Consider the following 17565-nt stretch of genomic DNA (forward strand, 5'->3'; position numbering starts at 1 on the left):
CATACACACTTCCCATTTACAGCGGGCATGATGGGAAAATGAAGATGAAAACCAGCCCTTCTTCACCTCCCTACCCCCTGTCTTCTGAGGATAGCCCCCCATGACCCCCAACAGCAGGAGCAGACTGACTATCTGCTACCTCTATAAATGGTCCTCTCCTGGTCACAAGTCTTATGCCCCACCCATCAAGCATGGGGGGAAACCTAGCATGCTTTGTCAGCCTCCTGACACTGTTAAGAGAAGTCGGGAAAGGAAAGAGTTTGGAGGAACTTTTTCCTTTCTTGATAAATATCCTTTTAACTTAACACTGATCTGAAAGGGAAAACATCTTACTTTAAATATGCAAATTGGAATAGTAACTTTCTCTTTGCATCCTTCTTATTAACCTCCTAATTGGTAGGAAGACGCCTCAAGTAAACAATAAGACAGGACTTCATGTAGGTAAATGCAAAGCAAAATTATTTTTCAAGAGTGTCACCCTATGATACAATCACAGCTCTTCAGCTATATTCTCCAGATCCTTAAAGCACACTGCATCCCCAAGGTCCAAAACACCTTCAGATAAGACAAGGCTGGTAGTCTCAAGGAACCTTCAGTCTAGTGGAAGAAAGACCCTGCTGTCTCTCAGACAAGGAGCAAGATCTGATTTGCACAAATGAGTGAAGACAATGAAATGCTTTAGCTAGAAGCTCAGAAGGCCCTCTGCCAGCTCTGATTTCCCTTCCTCCTCTGCTATTGTGAAGTTATTTATTTTTTTAAAAATCTCTCTGCTGTTTGGAAGGAAGGCACCGAAGCAAAGAGAGAGGCAGCAACTGCCACACAGTGGAGGCTGCAGACAGCCCTATTGTCAGGAACCAGCAATCCCCTGGGGTATAAGCAGAGTGGATGTGGATGCCTACTGGGTCCCAATTTTGCATATGCAATTTGTGCCCATAATTATTTTTGATTACTTCACGGGTCACATCAGGCTTTACCAAGCAAACATCCACTAATTAAATATTATGCAAAATGTCTTGTTCGAGTGCAGTCTTCTATATGTAAAACAGATTCTGCTGGGGGGGAAAAAGTCTTCCAATGGTTTTCACAGGTTTGCTTTCATTTCAGTAAGACCCCTTGAGAGTGGCAGATGATAATTTTTAAAAATAAACTGACATCCAGAGATTTGATGGGCATAGTTCTAAATGTTGCCAGCATTTTTCTGGATTGCGTGTTCTCCTTCCTTTTCAAAATTAGCATCAACATTTAGTAAACCTAACAGAGAATAAAATAACATATAGAAATCAAAATATCTATGCCTCTCTCTCTCTCTTCTAAACAATCACTTAAATTTCTACTCGATTTAGGGGTTTAGGTAAGTATAGACTTGAAGATATGAACCAAAAGGGCAGGCCTGAGTCAGTGGCATTCCACGTCTGGAATCAAGTGGGTCCACTGCTGCTCCTTCTGCAGGCTGGTCTAAAGGGCTGTGGCCTTCTCTGGACTGCACAGCTCTCTTATACTCTAGCCTGAAGTGTTTGTCTTCTATGAAGTCCTTCTTGATATCTCTGGGCAAACTTTTCAAAGAAAAGGAGACCCTCGACACACTGCCTCAGTGATTCTTTGTACTGTCCACAGACTTCAGTCACCTTGTTTCTCAAATTGCTTGAAAGGGAAAGGTGGGTTTTCCCAAGGAGTACGGGTCTGTAGAATTCAACCTTCTGTTTTAGAAGCTGCCCCTACCAGTGTTAACATTGTCTTTGTCGAGGTCTTTGTTTCTGAGTCTCCTTCCATCCCCAGGACCCTTCAGGCTCACCCATAAGCCCATGTTTCTTCTCCCCATTGCCAAGAATCACACTTCCAGCAACTCACACTTGCTGCTCTAGTCTAGTTCTTCTTGGCAAGACTCAAGTCACAACATCCAGAACCTTGTGATGGTGTGACAGCAGAGGACTCGTGGACCCAGGGCACTTTAGAAAGTGTCCACTATGGCAACAATTAGAATTCTAGAGAAATCAAGCTTAACCAGCCACACTTCAGGCAAGCTTCCAGGGAAGATTCTACTGTGTTACAAATGGCATTCATCTCAGCAGCCCTGGAGAGCCAACTTCTTAGGGGTAGTTCAGGAACAGATCAAATCAGTACTCTAAAACTTCTTCCCCAAGGGAAGACTTCAGTGAGAAATCCAAAAGGCTCCAAATAACTTGTCCCATCCCTAGTGCCCAGGGCCTGACCTAGGGCCTCCTCTGAGACATCCTTAGAAGGATTTCTCCCTGTGAGAAGGAGACCACTGCCTTAGGATGTATGGGCTCAGCGAGTGAACTCACAGCTTCTCCTCACCTGCTGCTTTCCGTCTCTGCTATGATTTTGCTCTTAATATATTTACTCAGGAATTTCCAATTGCATCCAAAAGTGAGAAGTACTGATGAAAGACAAGGATGTTCCCTAGTGGACAGCAGATTAATTAACAGTCCAGATGAGAAAACAAAGCAATCATCTTATTTTTCTTGAGTTAGTCTTTTATAGCTTTACTTAATTTGAGTGTCTCATGATTTAGCAAAAAATTAGCCAACTCTTCCTCATATATTAAATTATAAAATACACTCTACAGACAAATGAAGACAAATGCTGCCTATGTATTGTATATATGAATATATGTTTATGTACATATATATCCATAAATATGTACAGATGTGCATGTATATATGTATATATGCACACATGAATAAATATGTATTGTATAGTATCTGTGTGTATATGTGTATGTGTGCATTTTATGTGCATTATATATGCATACATGTATGTGCATAATGCTTTTACTTTTGTTCTCTATTATATGTCCTTATAGTATACTAATTGGCTAAACTGAGCTTACCTAATATCTTCTTTATATATATATATATATATATATATATATATATATATATATATATATATATATTTCTGGTGATCTAATTGAGGGTAACAAATGCTAGCTGAGCCTGTGACTATCTACCATATACAAAACTGTAGGGATATTTTAATTCAAGTAAAACAAATATTTTCAGTCTTCTCCAGAGCTTTTTCAGTATGTCTGATTTAGAGGGTCTGGGCTAGAACCTGAGAATTTGTCTCTCTAATCTTCTCAGGTGATGCCGATACTGTTGGTGTAGAGCAGTGGCTCTCAACCTCCCTAATGTTTCGACCCTTTAATACAGTTCCTCACATTGTGGTGACCCCCCCAACCATAAAATTATTTTCGTTGCTACTTCATAACTGTAATTTTGCTGTTGTCTTGACTCTTCATGTAAATATCTTATACACAAGATATCTGATATGAGACCCAAAGGTGTCATGACACATAGGTTGAGAACCACTGGTGTAGAGGTTCTTGGACATCCTGAGACAAGATATAAAGGGAGAGAGAGGGACCATCCTCCTTTTTCTTTGAGCATATTCCTTACAGAACTAATAATTGTGCATACTTCTTTGCCTCTTTGAAATGTCTGTAAGCCCTTTTAAGAGAGAAGTAAGCCTCTTTGCCAATTTTACAAACAAGATGTTTCCTCAGGACCAGGAAGCTGTCTCTTTGTAATGCAGTCATCAAGGAACAGACAAGGCACCATGTCCCACTTTGCTGGGAGGATGGGAGCCTAACTTCACTGCACACCTGGAGTCACACTGCAAACCTACCATCTGCCATAAAGACGTGAGAGCCACGTCTCTCCTCCAGATCAAGGCAATTATCAGCACAGACGGTCACCCGATTCCCAAGCAAACTTGGGATGAACTGCGTACAGCACATGGTACTGTTAAGTCCTCTTATGTGACAACTAGTTACCGTTTCTCCTGAACACACATATGTCATGTGTTGTGTCTGCTTGGCTTTAGAAAAGGGTTTTTTCATTTTGTTTTGTTTTGTTGTTTTCTGTCTTTGCCATATCACATTCTGATTAATGCTCATTCAATAATAAAACTATCTTATTTTCTTTGACTTTTATTAAATGGGCATATTGGGTTGGCAGGAATAGTGTTCCTTTGTACTGTGTGTATGTGTGTCTGTGTCTGTATGTGTCTGTGTGTGTGTAATCCAAACACTCTGTGTTTGAATACTTACTCTATGTGTGATTTTGTTTTGTTTTGTTTTGATTTTTGGTTTTAGAGACAGAGTTTTTTCTGTGTAGCCCTGGCTGTCCTAGAACTTGCTTTGTAGACCAAGCTGGCCTGGAACTCACAGAGATCGTCTGCCTCTGCTTCCTGAGTGCTGGATTAAAGGCATGCACCACCACGCCTGGCTCTCTGTGTGATTTTAAAGGATTTTAATGTGCTGTGGAATTAAAATGAGAATTAAATCCATCTGAATGCTATTTAGTTGTCTCAGATTAAAATAAAACCCAATAGGAATCAAGCACCTGGATGGAGGAGATAATTCTGAAGAATTCTGGATAATCTTTAACACGATTAATTATCATACACCTGTCTCCAGGCCCTCTGGTTATCATAAGGCTTTCCTTAGAGAGATATTTCATTTGAAACTATGGCTCTTACATTTAAAAAAAAAAAGGGAAATAGAAAGAAAACCAACCAGGCTCAGGACTTCACCAGTGATTTTTAAGTAGTAAGAATACAAATGAAGGTAATTTTCTTTGATGACATTAGTTTAAAAACACATCATGGGTTGTCTTTCCAACTGTGAAAAACACTGAGCACTGGATATTCAGAGGAGACCATTTGTGACCTTACAAATGTGGGCATCATCCTACAATGGCAGGCACCCTGAGAAAGCACAGAGAACAGTGTTTAATCTACAATGCCAGCTCCTTCCTCCTTTTCCTCATTTGCCATGTAAGAGGAGGGCACAATCTTACATGCCATCTAAGTCTTCCCCTTTGTGGCTTCTTCTGTCTTTTTATCAACAAATGTTGTGTGGGGGTTCACCTCTATGTATTGCATCTATTTATTTTCAAGTTGATGAGGCATATATATGACCTTGTCATGTCTGCAGGTCTTCGGGCAAGCTAGGCTGTTAGTGACTTTCTACTCTACACTTCGAGTGTAGCTTAGCAGTCATCGTGGGGAAGACCAGCTAGACCAGTGAACTCAAGAGGAGTCTTGTGCTTGTCTCTGTTTGGACCTGAGCTGTCTTGAGGCTCTTTTCAAAAAAAACCAGTCATTAGACTTTATTTCCTGTATATCCATAAAATACACAAAGTTATGACTAATGGGTGGTGAGTTGTTTGTGACAGGGCTTCATGATATATATCCAGCTGACGTAGACCTCCCAAGTGCTGGGATTAGAGATGTGTGCTACCACACCAAACTAAAACTAGATTTTCCCGATTATACAATATGTTTTAAGTCCTAGAAATACACTGTTCTGACTCCCAGAAAGTACTTCTTATACTTCTACACAGATTTGAAGAATGCCAAAGCAATCATCTCATCAGAAAGCTGAGCTCTGGGCCGAGACCGCATGACCAAATCCCTGCAGAACTTCAAGTCACCTTGTCACTCACAATGAGCAGGTGAAATGCTTATTCTCATCAGGATGAATTTGCCGATCAGCCCAGGGACCTGGAAACACATGCCTGCTCTCGCCTGCCCCTGTATGATATGGAACTGCATGCACCATGAGCAGATGAATCAGCGGCAATAGGCTGAGGAAAGAATGGCCTTTGTATTGAGATTCGCAGAACTGGGAAATACCATCCCGGGAGGTAAAGATCAGATATGCGATCATTTGGTCACACGCCTCCACCTGGGAAAAGGTGCACGGCAGTCTGAGATCACCCATAGCTTATGTGAACCACTCTTGCCCACCACCACCCTCTTCTGATCTGCCAGTTTATCATAACGGAGATCTTTATGACCCACCATCTTGACTTCCAACTGTTTCTCTCACACATGCACCAAGAAGTGTGAACCTTTTGCAGAATACCAATGGCAAAGATCAATAGTTATTTTTATTGTATTGTTTTCCATCAGTTCTGAATTTAAACAAGGTCATGTTGAGAAAACTCAGGAATAAAAGAAAAAAAGAGGCTACAGGAACCTAAACTCTTATGTTAAAATTCTCAGGTGAGCTGAGAAAATTGCTTGGTAGTTAAAGCACTTGCCACACAAGTGTGAAGACTGGAGTTCAAATCCCAAGATCCCATGTAAATGCTGAGTAGACAAGGCAGCCTGCCTGTAAATTCAGTCTCATTAGTCAGAGAAAAGGGATCTTCAGAACAAACTGGCTAAGGAGACAAGCCACATCAGTAACTCTAAGTTTGATTGAGACATCCAGCCGGCAATTCAGGAAGATGCCCCACATTCACCATGAGCCTCCCCTAGTGTGCATGCGTACACACAGCAACACACATACATGTGCACACAACACACATACATATATATGAAAACAGGGGTTTAGATCTCGCAGATAGGACACTTCTGCATTCAAATGCTCTACCACTGAGTTATACTCCCAAGGTAGGGCACTTCTGGACTAAACCTTACTACTGAGGTTGCCACTAACAGCACAGAACCCTCCAAATTCCTCCCCACTGTGGAAGGAGAAAGCACCAGGCACAAACAACTAGGAACATTGATCTTTGAATCAAACAGATCTGCCTTCCAAACCTGGTTCAACCATTAAGTGAAAATGTGAAGTTGGTCTGGATACTTCGTCTACCTGAAGTTTCTTGAAGGAAACTTTTCTAAAAAGCTGAAAACTGAGCTAAAAATAAACAAGCTAATTCTTCAATAAAACGTAGCTACTTGGTGTTCTTGTAGGATGGCTCTACCTAGTTTTCTGCCTCCAGTGCAGCAGACATCTTAGTGTGCTGTTATGCCAGTTTTTCAGTTGGAAGAAATGAAGAAAGGGGAGGAAATCAAAGAGAAATAATTTCACAAATTATCAGGCCACCAAAAGCCAACAAAGCCTAGCCTGATAAGACATAGATTCATCCATTTGTCTCTTTTAAAATGCCAAGCTCTGAGTCCACAACTCAGCCAAAACTAAAATAAAAATCCCAACTGCAGCTCATTCATATCAAGGAAACTTATTGCTTTCAACTCAATTTATCATTCCATGGTTCAAATCAACATCACTACGGCATGTTTCAAATTAATTAAGACATTCCTTTCCATCCAAGGTATAATCAAGGCAATTTACTTACAAACATAATCAAGAAATTATGTAAAGGAAGATTAACCATATGAAGAATTTTTTCATGAGTGAAGTTAATTGATTTTCCTATCTTTTTTCTCAGGTTTAAATGAGGATTCTAAAAGACTGAGTTTTCCAAAATATCTCAACTCAGCAGCATTTCAGAATATGTCCTTAAAGGAGATCATGCTTTCCACTGTAAGAGCTCCCAGGCTCTGGGGCTCTGGGATGCTCAGGTAGGAAACTAGCTGTGAGGAGGCCAGCAGCTGTATTCAGATTTCCCAAAACCCTTGACCAGAACTCCTGAAGATTTGAAATTATGTTGGGGCAGGGGATGGGTGGGTGGGGGGGGGGGTATGGTGACACAGTCTTTCTTTCTATAAGGCTTAGAACTATGTATTTTAACAGTTCAGGGGAGACAAGATTATTTACTGTTCTGAACATGGGAGAGTAGTAGGAAGAAAGGCAGCTGTCCATGTTTGTTCACCTCCAGTTTTGCCTTATAGAAAAGAAATGCTTGCTTGCAGTAATCACCTTCTTAAAGAGGATTGGTGCCCTCTGCTGAGAGGCAGAGAGCCTCATACAGACAACAAACTGTGTTGTAAATAGAAATACTGAAAAGATTCCTGTGGCCCCAGATCTCTACTCTAGGGCCCCCATGACCCCCTAAGTTTTTTCTCAAATCACCGCAGGAACTCCCGTTCTTACATGGAAACAGTGAAAGCAACTTAGGGTTCCATGAGCAGTGGCCACGCACCTTTACTCAATAATTACATGGTTGAAAAGTCTCTAGGGCCACTGCAGTTTCCATACTATAAAATATCTTACCAATCAAACAACTGTTGGGAGAAATTTGCTTGTGTTGATTGCTCTGAGACCACCAATAGAGTCTGACCTCAGTTCAAAGGGTGAAGTCCATATTCAGCTGGCCAGAGTGGACCATAGAATTCCCTGGCCAACCCAGAGGAAGAGATAAGGGAACATGGAAGAGGACGAGGAGGAGCCAAGGAGTATTGCAGCCTTTTTGATCAAGGAAGTGGAGAGAGGAGGGTGATTGTCTCTGCCTCGCTCTGTGGATCTCTCAGGTTTATTCCCAATATTTACTCTCAAGTTTCATTTTTTAATAAAACAATAAAAGAAATCTCAGCATCAGACCCTCAATAAATTGATGCTTATTAATACTCTTTTCTCTATAAAAAAAAATCAGTGTAAAATGTTTAACTAAGCCATGGTCAGCACAAGACCACTAACATTACTACACTGAATTTATACAATCCCAACCGAACACCAGTAAAAGGAGACATGGGGACCAGGGCACTTGGGTTGGCACCCCAGCTCTGGCGCTTTCCGGTTTCATGAATCCAAGCAAGTTATGCATTCTTCCTTCTCTGTCAGATAGGAGCAGAGCTTTCCCTGTAGAGTTGGATGAACTAAATGAATAGATCTGTTGAAAGAATTTATAACAGCCATAGTAAATGTTAACTTCTACTAGCTCTTATTTTTAACAGCTGTAATTCTGGAAATAATTCCAGGAAATATTTCAAAGAAATCATGTCCCTGGATGTTTGGGTCTAAGGTAAGGACTTTGCTTTCATGCCTTTTATTTCACTTTATTCTTAAAGCACTTTTTATTTCAGTATTATAATTTAATTACATTTCTTCCCTTCCCTCCAAACCTTCCCATATATTCCCCTCACTCTCCTTCAAATTCATGACTTCTTTTTTTCACTAATTGTTCTTGCATGCATGTATGTGTATACGTATATATTCCTAAATATAACCTGCTCAGTCCATATAATGTTACTTGTGTATGTTTTCAGGACTGATTATTAGGTCCTGAATAACCAATCGGTGTGCTCTTCCCTGGGAATAACTACCTCTCCCCTCCCAGCTTTCATCAGCTGCCTATAATTCTTTGTATAGGACTGAGGCATTGTGGGCTTTTCTTCATCCACGTTAGCATGTCCACTGATGTCAACATTGTCCAGTTTATGGTTAGGCTGTCATGTTGGTGAGACTTTTTGGGTCTAGTTCCTGACCTTGCTAGGAGATACAATCTCACAGCAACCAGCCTGGTCCTCTGGCTTTTACAATCTTTTCACCCCCTCTTCAGCAATGTTGCCTGAGCCTTAGGATCAGAAGTGTTTTGGAGATGTATCAGTTGGTACTGGGTTCTACAACTCTGCATTTTGATTGGATGTGGGCTTTTGTAGGGATCTCCATTTGTTGCAAAGAGACGTTTCCTTGTTCATCCTATTTTTTATGTTTCCTGCAATCCATTCCTCACCACTGTTGTAAGTAATGTCTTTCTGTACAAGGTAAGTTGAAAGTAAATGATCATTATTCATGTTGGACTAAATAGGTCAGTAGCAATGATGCTGGTTATTTAAACCCTCAGTCTTTAAGTGGCTTTTTCATTCATCAACTATCACAAGTAGGTATATATTGTTTCTGTGTACTTCGTTTTATTTGGAAACTCAAGAGATTTGATTTGATAGAAGCCAAGCACTTTGGAGAAGGGGAGTAATGGAATGGCAGAAGTCAATTGGTTCCATTGGGTTTCTGAGAGTTTGAAGATGTACTTCCCAGCTGGTGGTACTGTTTGGGAAGAGTGAAAACTTTAGGACATGGACCTACCTGGAGGAAAAGAGAAATTTCTATCCACCTCCAATTCTTCTAGCTCTTTGGTTTCTACTCCAGTGTGTGAGAAGCTGCCATCTCATGCTCTTGTACCCATGCCAGTGACCATGCCTTCCCCCACTGTGGTGGACTGAAATCTCTGGAACTGTACTCTAAAACTGAACTTTCTTCACTTGTTTCTGTCAGGTGTTTTAGTCACAGCGATGAGAAAAGTTACCAAAAAGTTCATAATCTAACCATAAGGATAACAGTTGGAAAATGACAGTTCCTTCATTTTACTATTCACAAAATACATTCATAACTCTGGAGAAAATGCCAGAATTGGGCTATACAGGCTTCTTATTGGCTCCCAGGTACTGTAACTTATCAGCTCCCAGGCTGACTCTGAGGACAGACACCCTTTTCCCTGCCAGGTTCTAATACTGGCTCTATAATCTTCAGAATGTATGACTTGATCTTCAAAATGGAGATAATACTAACCTTATATGGTGTTATAAAGATTCAATATGTGATTCCCCTAAAACAGGGTCCTATATGAGTAAGACTTACTATTACCTTTATTTCCAAACACAAGAAAACTAAAATCCAGGTTTAGACTGGACTGTAAGTTCAGCAGTAGGTCATTTTCTCAGTAACTTAGGAAACCACAGTAGTCAGAGTTCATTTGACCATTTTAGTTAAAAAAATATTCAAATGACCCCAGGACCAGAAAGAGGAGTTGAGACCAATGAGTCTCAATCCAAGTCAGTTTTGTCCCCCAAGAACACACATCAATTTCTGGAGAATTCTGGTTGTCACAGTAGGAAAGGGGTTCTACAAGCACCTGGTGGTAGAAATCAAAGAGGATTATCAATGTCCCACATTGCACAGGAAAGCCCCCTGAATCCCAGGTTCCAAACATCCTTACAGCTGATGTTGAGAAGCCTTGGTAAACAAACCAGCGCTTCTCACATCTGTGTGCATAGGACCCACCTGGGAAGGCTTGCCACAGTGCATATTGTGATTCTGCTGGCCAAGGGTAAGATCTAAGAGTTGGATTTTGTAACCTACATCATTGAAAAGCTAGTTAGAACAATCTCATGGCCTACCTGAGAACTGCTGGGTCAGAATCTGTATTATATTAACACCCCACTGTTGAAAGAAAAAGAAAGAGTGGAAATGGGAGAAGATGTGGAGGACATAGGATTGGAGAAAGAGAGGAGAAAGTGGAAGAGAGAAGAGAATGGAAAGGGAAGGGAATTTGGAAAGTGTTTTAAGCTGGTTTAATCATAAAGATTTTCACCACAGGACTTCTCAGAAACTTTAATGTTTTAATGTGTATTTTGAAATTCCAAAAAGAGGATTTTCAATATTGACTACAGAAGCTTGTGGTCTATCTCAGGGCCTTAACAATCTAAGGCAGTGGTTCTCATTTGACCTCATAGGGGTTGCATATCAGATATCCTGCATATCAGATATTTATATTACAATTCATAAAATAGCAAAATTACAGTTATGAAGTAGCAATGAAAATAATCTTATAGTTGGGGGTCACTACAGCATGAGGAACTGTATTAAAGGGTCACAGCCATTAGGGGAGGTTAAGAACCCACTGCTCTAAGGAATTTCCATTTGGCAATGCAACTCTACCTCACCATTTTATTTACTGGAGCTGTGAGGACACTGCCCCATGGCATCTCCCAGAGCTACCTATCCTCAACTGACTCTGTGTCCTTTAGAGACCAGAAGAGGCATTAATAAACAAAATAGCAAGTAACATTTTTATCATTTAGCACATATCAGGACATTTATTGCCCATAACAGTCCAGCAAGGTAGGAGTCAGCCCAATTCACATCTTAGAAAACTGATGCAGCAAGGGAGAATCTGGCTGCAAGCCATGACCTAAGTCCTTGAATGGAGCCTTCTGAGGCTTGCAGATAAGACACTGAGAACCAGAGAGCAGATCCAAATCCTGACCATCTATGTCTCCTCTTTTCCAGTCCTCTTCCAGCAACAGGACTTCTGTGCAATAAGTGACCTGGCCTCTAACTATCTCAATTGCTAACTTACATCTCTGCTTCTGTTTTCCATGTTCTTTGCTGCAGCTCACTTTCATGATGACATAAATCTCCTTTTCCATGAATGAACTCTCAGGACAGAGACCTACTGCCTTATAATAGGAGCCACAGATAAGCATTAGGGGAACCTGAAACATTAAGCACACAGAGTTGTTCCTTCAAGAAAAAGAATGCAATGTCTGCTATCCACCCAGAAGGCTGGGGCAGATGTGTTTTCTAGCCTAGTGATTTTTGCTCTATTTGTGTGGCCAGAGATTTTTCTGGCAATGGACCATCCCCTAGATCTATACCATAAGCTTGTTTTTCTCAATCTATAGAACCTATTTTTATGGACTTTTCGGTTTCAATATAGTCATGTCTGATCTGTATTTAGCTTACTTTGTTCCTCAAGATTTATGTATGTTTTGCTGTGTATGCAGGATTGAGTTAGTTATCACCTGAATAGTTTTCACCAAATTGATTTGTGTTTAAATGTGCCTAAAACAAACCAGTGTCAGACTCCCAACGTTTAAACCAACACCAGCTATTGAGTCATGTTGAGTCAACGGCCTTCTTCCCTCCATAGTTCATCTCTCCACAGCCTATTAAAGCCAAAGAGACCCCCTTTCCTTGTGGCTTAGGCTTCACAATCATTGCCTGAGTGGATATGTCACCACTTCCAATTCCTTATACAGAATGAAGCCCATTGCAGTGGTTTGAATGAAAATGGCCCCCGTAGGCTCATAAGGAGTGGCACTATTAGGAGGGATGGTTGGAGTAGGTGTGGTCTTGCTGGAGGAAATGTGTCACTGGGCAGGCTTTGAGATTTCAGCTCAAGCCAGGCCCAGTGTCAATCTCTCTTGCTGCTGCCTGCTGATCCAGATGTAGAACTCTTGGCTCCTTCTCCGGTACCATGTCTGCCTGCATGCCACTGTGCTTCCTAACACAATGACAATGAACTGAATCTTTGAACTCTAAACCAGCCCCAGTTAAATGTTTTCCTTTATAAGTTGCCATAGTCATGATGTGTCTTCACAGCAATAGAAACCCCAACTAAGACAACCCATCAAGCTTAGGGCATTGGTGAGCCAGCAGCTCTCATCAGAGGGGAGAGTGCCCTCTATTCAGTACCTGTCTAACTCTATGCCTCTATTTACCAGAATAAGAGGTAATTCTTATAGTAGACTTAGACAGGTAGTCTCCCTTCTCATTGGACCCCTGCATTTGTTACCTGATACCCACCATTATAGAGATCATCTGCCTACAGCAGTCCACTATTATTTGTTTTATATCATACATCATGCTAAGAGAGTTTATATCTCTCATCCTGTAACTCTCACAACACTATGAAGTAATCTTCCACTCTGCTGTGAGTAATGAAGTTTGTAGAGAGTATATTACATATCCAATCACATATCATTAATATGCAGCAAAATCCACCTAACCTTCCTTGACCTGCAAACACATTCTTTCATACAGCCTCAGTAACCTTCAACTAAATAAATTCCCACGAAGTCTTATTGAACATGGATCAAGGAGGAACTGGAGATTGGCAATGCCTATTTCTTGGTTTCCTCATAAAAAGCACCACATGAAGCTTTCTTGGCAAATACTGCACACCAACATGGCAGATGTTCAAACTGAGGCAAGATGCTACAGCATGCAATTGTGTTTCCAGCCCAAATTTTCCACTAAACAAGATTTTGGCTTATGTCAAATCACAGTGCTAAAAAGGACTCGCCAGCTCCAGTTTCAAAGAGATGTGGGTTTGTGAAGACAGTTATCACATTACAGCACTGGCAAATGAGCATTAGGAGAAGACCACCCATTGCCCAGCTAGTTCGCAATGAAAAAGATCATCAGTGAGTATGTTAGCCTGGGCATCTGGACCACAGGGCTTTGTGTCTCTAAATATTCCTTTAGGATATCAGTTACTTTGTAAAATGAAATCATGGTGCTAAATAGGTTCAAACACCAAATCACATAGCCCTTTGAAGTAATAATGCAATCTCAAATCATACATTAGAAGCAGTTCATAAAATGTTCCTTGGAAAGAAATATGTTTACATACAAGGTTTCCATTGTCTATTAAAGATCAGTAGTATCCTTTCTCACAATGTAGACCTGAAATTCCCCACCCCTGTGCATGCGTGTGTGTGTGTGTGTGTGTGTGTGTGTGTGTGTGTGTGTGTGTTTGTGTGTGTGTGTGTGTGTGTGTGTGTGTGTGTGTGTGTGTGTGTGTGTGTGTGTGTGTACATGAGTGTTGTGAACAGGTATGCATTTAACTTGTGCATGCTGCTGTGTGTAGAGGCCAGAAATGAACCTTGGGGACCATCCTCAGTTCTCCACCTTGCTTTTTGACACAGGGTCTCTCACTGAGCCTAGAGCATACCCATTAGGCCTGGTTGGCCAGTGAGCACCAGGAATCTGCCTGTCTCTGCCTCCCCAGAGCTGGGATTATAGGCTTGCCACCACACTCAGCCACCACACACTTTAATGTGGGTGCTGCAGATCACACTCAGTCTTCCTGTTGCACAGCAGGCATTTGACTGGTTAAGCCAACTCCTCAGGCTCTTCTTTCCACATTCCTGAATCCCACAGTTGTTAAACACATCAGAGCCTAGACTCCCTGTCACCCATTGTGTTGGAACAAGTCAAAGAAGAAAAGAGCAGGAAACAAATGCCTCTTCTCCAAATTTCCTCACTCTGTCATAGGATGCCACCACAGGTAGCCTTTCCACACAGAAAGGCAGTGGCAAGGTATGTTTTCCTCAACTGTGCTCCTCAAACTACCTAGAGCAAAACATTAGGTGTTTATCTATCTTGTTTTTAATTCACAAGTTAGGGTTTCTATGACTGTGATAAAACAATGTGACCAAAAGCAACTGGGGAGGCAAGGGTTTACATCAGTTTCCAACTCTCAGGTGAAATGCCATCTTTGAGAGTAGTCAGGGCAGGAACCTGAAGGCAGGAACTGAGGCAGAGGCCACGGAGGAGTGCTGCTTACTGGCTTGCTAGTCAGAACTTGCTCTGGCTGCTTTGTTACACTGTCCAGGACAACCTGTCCATGGTAGCACCACCCATAGTGAGCTGGGCCGTCCCACATCAGTTATCAAACAAGAGAACTCCCCCACAGACTTGCCTACAGGTTAATCCTATAGAGGCATTTTCTCAATTAAGATTTCTTCTTTCCAGATCACACCCTAGCTTCTATCAAGTTGACATAAAAACTAGCCAGCATGCAAAGCATCTCAGATTGACACTGAATAAAAAGAAAATGATCAGGAAAATAAAATACGATTTGCACGTCACAGCAATTTCAAATTGTTACAGAGAATTCCAAATGCTTACCCACCATTTTTTAACTTCTCTTGTGATTTTCAGTAATGAATCATTCCATATCAACAGATCACAGAACCAACCACAGAGGACTGTAAACTCCAATGAGGAGGACTATTGTGCAGATCAATAGTCCATCCAATTCCAGATACTTACTCGGCAACCTCTATGTCTGCACCAAGTACTGAGGTCCTGATACTCTTCAGAGAAGTGGTTTAAATGGTTTTCTTTACCTCAAAGTTAACCTTGGAGATGAGGAGAAAAGCCTACTATACACAAAACCTAACCCTGACTCAGCCTCTGCTTCCCACGTATACTTTCCCTCCTCATATCCAAGCTCTATTTCTTCACCAGCTGTTTCCCCAGAAAAAGTCCTGAACCATCCACTTCTCTCCGTCTCCACTATAACCCCCGTGTCACTCCTCTATGACCTCACCTGGGATTGCTGCAATGCCTGCCTCTGTCTCCCAGCCTCCTCCCCAGACTCCATCTCAACCCTATCAAGCCAAGTTAGTCTCTTAAAACAGAAAATTCACCAAGTGTTTAACCAAATGGCTGCCCACACTGCTGAGAATACAACACCTTGCCATGGCCAATCTCATTTCAAACTATTTATCCTTCCTATAGTCATACAGGTCTTCCTCATGTTCCTTTTGGCCATGTAGCCTGTGCCCATTTTAGGGTATCTAATAACTATTGGCTTAGCCAGGAGCATTGTGAGTCTCAATGTAACTGTAACATCCTTAATGGGGCTTTCCCTTTCCACCCAAAAGCTTTATTTCACTTCACTGAGATTTCTGCCATCACTTGGCTTACTGCCTGAGAGCCAAAGCCCGCCATGCCATTAGCATTTGACAAACATTTACTCTCTGTAAGGAAAACTTCCAGCAATCCAGGAGTCTGTATTTGGTTGCTTCTTAATGATAACAAAAAATAACTAATTTTCTCAAAAGAAAAGAGTCCAAATAAAAAATGCTGAGGAGTTCTTTGCTGACTTACTTGAGATTTAATTATGTGAAGAATTTTGATAAAAAGAAGGAAAAATATTATAGTGCATAATGGTGTTAATGTGTGAGTTTTTATTGTTTACCCAGTCTCCTTCCTGGGGTTTTATTAATGAGCCAACTATCTCGTATGTGATAATGTATTACAATGAGTTCCATTTGGTTGCAGGTCAAGATAAAATAGCACAGTGTAATTTAAACAAAATGATGTTTGCTTGGTGAATGGCAGACTCATTTAACACTTGCTTCTCTCTTAGGCACTTTAGCTGTGCGCTCTCCAGTCTCCCTCCCCAACCTGGGAGGAAGGAGACAATCCAGCTGCTCAGCAACCTAATTTGGCCTCTGAGAAAAACAGGAATCAAGGTGGCCCCTCAAATGGCCATGTATCATAAAGGCCAGCCACCTTGCCTGGCAGCCTTTGAACAGTAGTGGGAATGCGACAGCCACCTGTGAATTTCTGAAAAGCCAGGCAGGTATTCACTACTTGGCTACTTCTCAGAAGCAGCTCTGTGGCCCAGGGCACAGGACTAATCCCAGAGTGGTGGCATCCCCCTTCAACAGACAGCCTTCAAAGGGTGGGTAGTGCCCTACGCCCACCTGTGTTAACCGTCAGCTACCCACAAGGAGTACAGTGGTGGGAATGCCCCTGTTATCTATGGCTTTCATCTCTGTGGTAGAGAGGTGCTGCTTTGGTGGGCTGCAAAGATGGGTTTCTAGGGTGGCTTTGCTTCTCGTGACAACACTTCACCATGACACGATGAACATGTGCCATCTGCGGAGCAGAAAGGCACCTGACAGAAGAGCAGGACAAGGCATCATCAGTGAGGCATGTGCTCAAAACCATTCAGCTTGCTCCAAAAGAATATTGAGTTCAAGTTCTAGAAAATACAAAGAATGCCTATTTATTTACCTGTTCTCTCAGCTATAAAAAGTACATATTTTGAGCCAATGAACCAAACTAATACAGTACCAAGTCACTACTAGGTCCCCAAGGTATGCACTGACCACTTGGATCTGGGCCAAAATGTGACTATCTGTGATGTAATCATTTGTTCATTTATTTTTCCTCCTGAATCTCATTTTAAGGTTATTTTGGAGATGTAGTAAATACTCAGTCATACTATTTTCCTAATATGTTCTACTTCCACCAATTATTGTTTTTAAATGTAGTGACTTTGCTACCTATTTGGAGAAGATGAGCATGTGAGCAGAATTTCTGAAAACCTTACTGCATCTCTTCTTCCCTTGTGATGCCACTGAACAGTTTGTTTGATATACAGCATATTAGAGCTTAATTACAGAAGAATGCAAAGTGATCACTTTGGCTGCCATCTGTGTGAAACTCCTTGTGATTCTTGCAAATGGAGGACAACTAAATAAGATGGAGTAGACTCATTTAGACTGACAAACACAGAAGCCATTATGTCAGTGAAAACACTT

At 41.4% G+C, this 17565-nt stretch overlaps 1 protein-coding gene across 1 annotated transcript in view; it reads right to left on the bottom strand.

The window, feature by feature from the left end:
• The window catches only part of Iftap (intraflagellar transport associated protein), a 125649-nt gene that overhangs the window by 1125 nt on the left and 106959 nt on the right, over positions 1-17565 (bottom strand). The gene's annotated exons all lie outside the window — the stretch shown is intronic.

The sequence above is a fragment of the Peromyscus californicus genome, unplaced genomic scaffold (genome assembly GCF_007827085.1).
Source record: "Peromyscus californicus insignis strain IS unplaced genomic scaffold, ASM782708v3 Scaffold_7__1_contigs__length_154581171, whole genome shotgun sequence".
Taxonomy (NCBI): domain Eukaryota; kingdom Metazoa; phylum Chordata; class Mammalia; order Rodentia; family Cricetidae; genus Peromyscus; species Peromyscus californicus.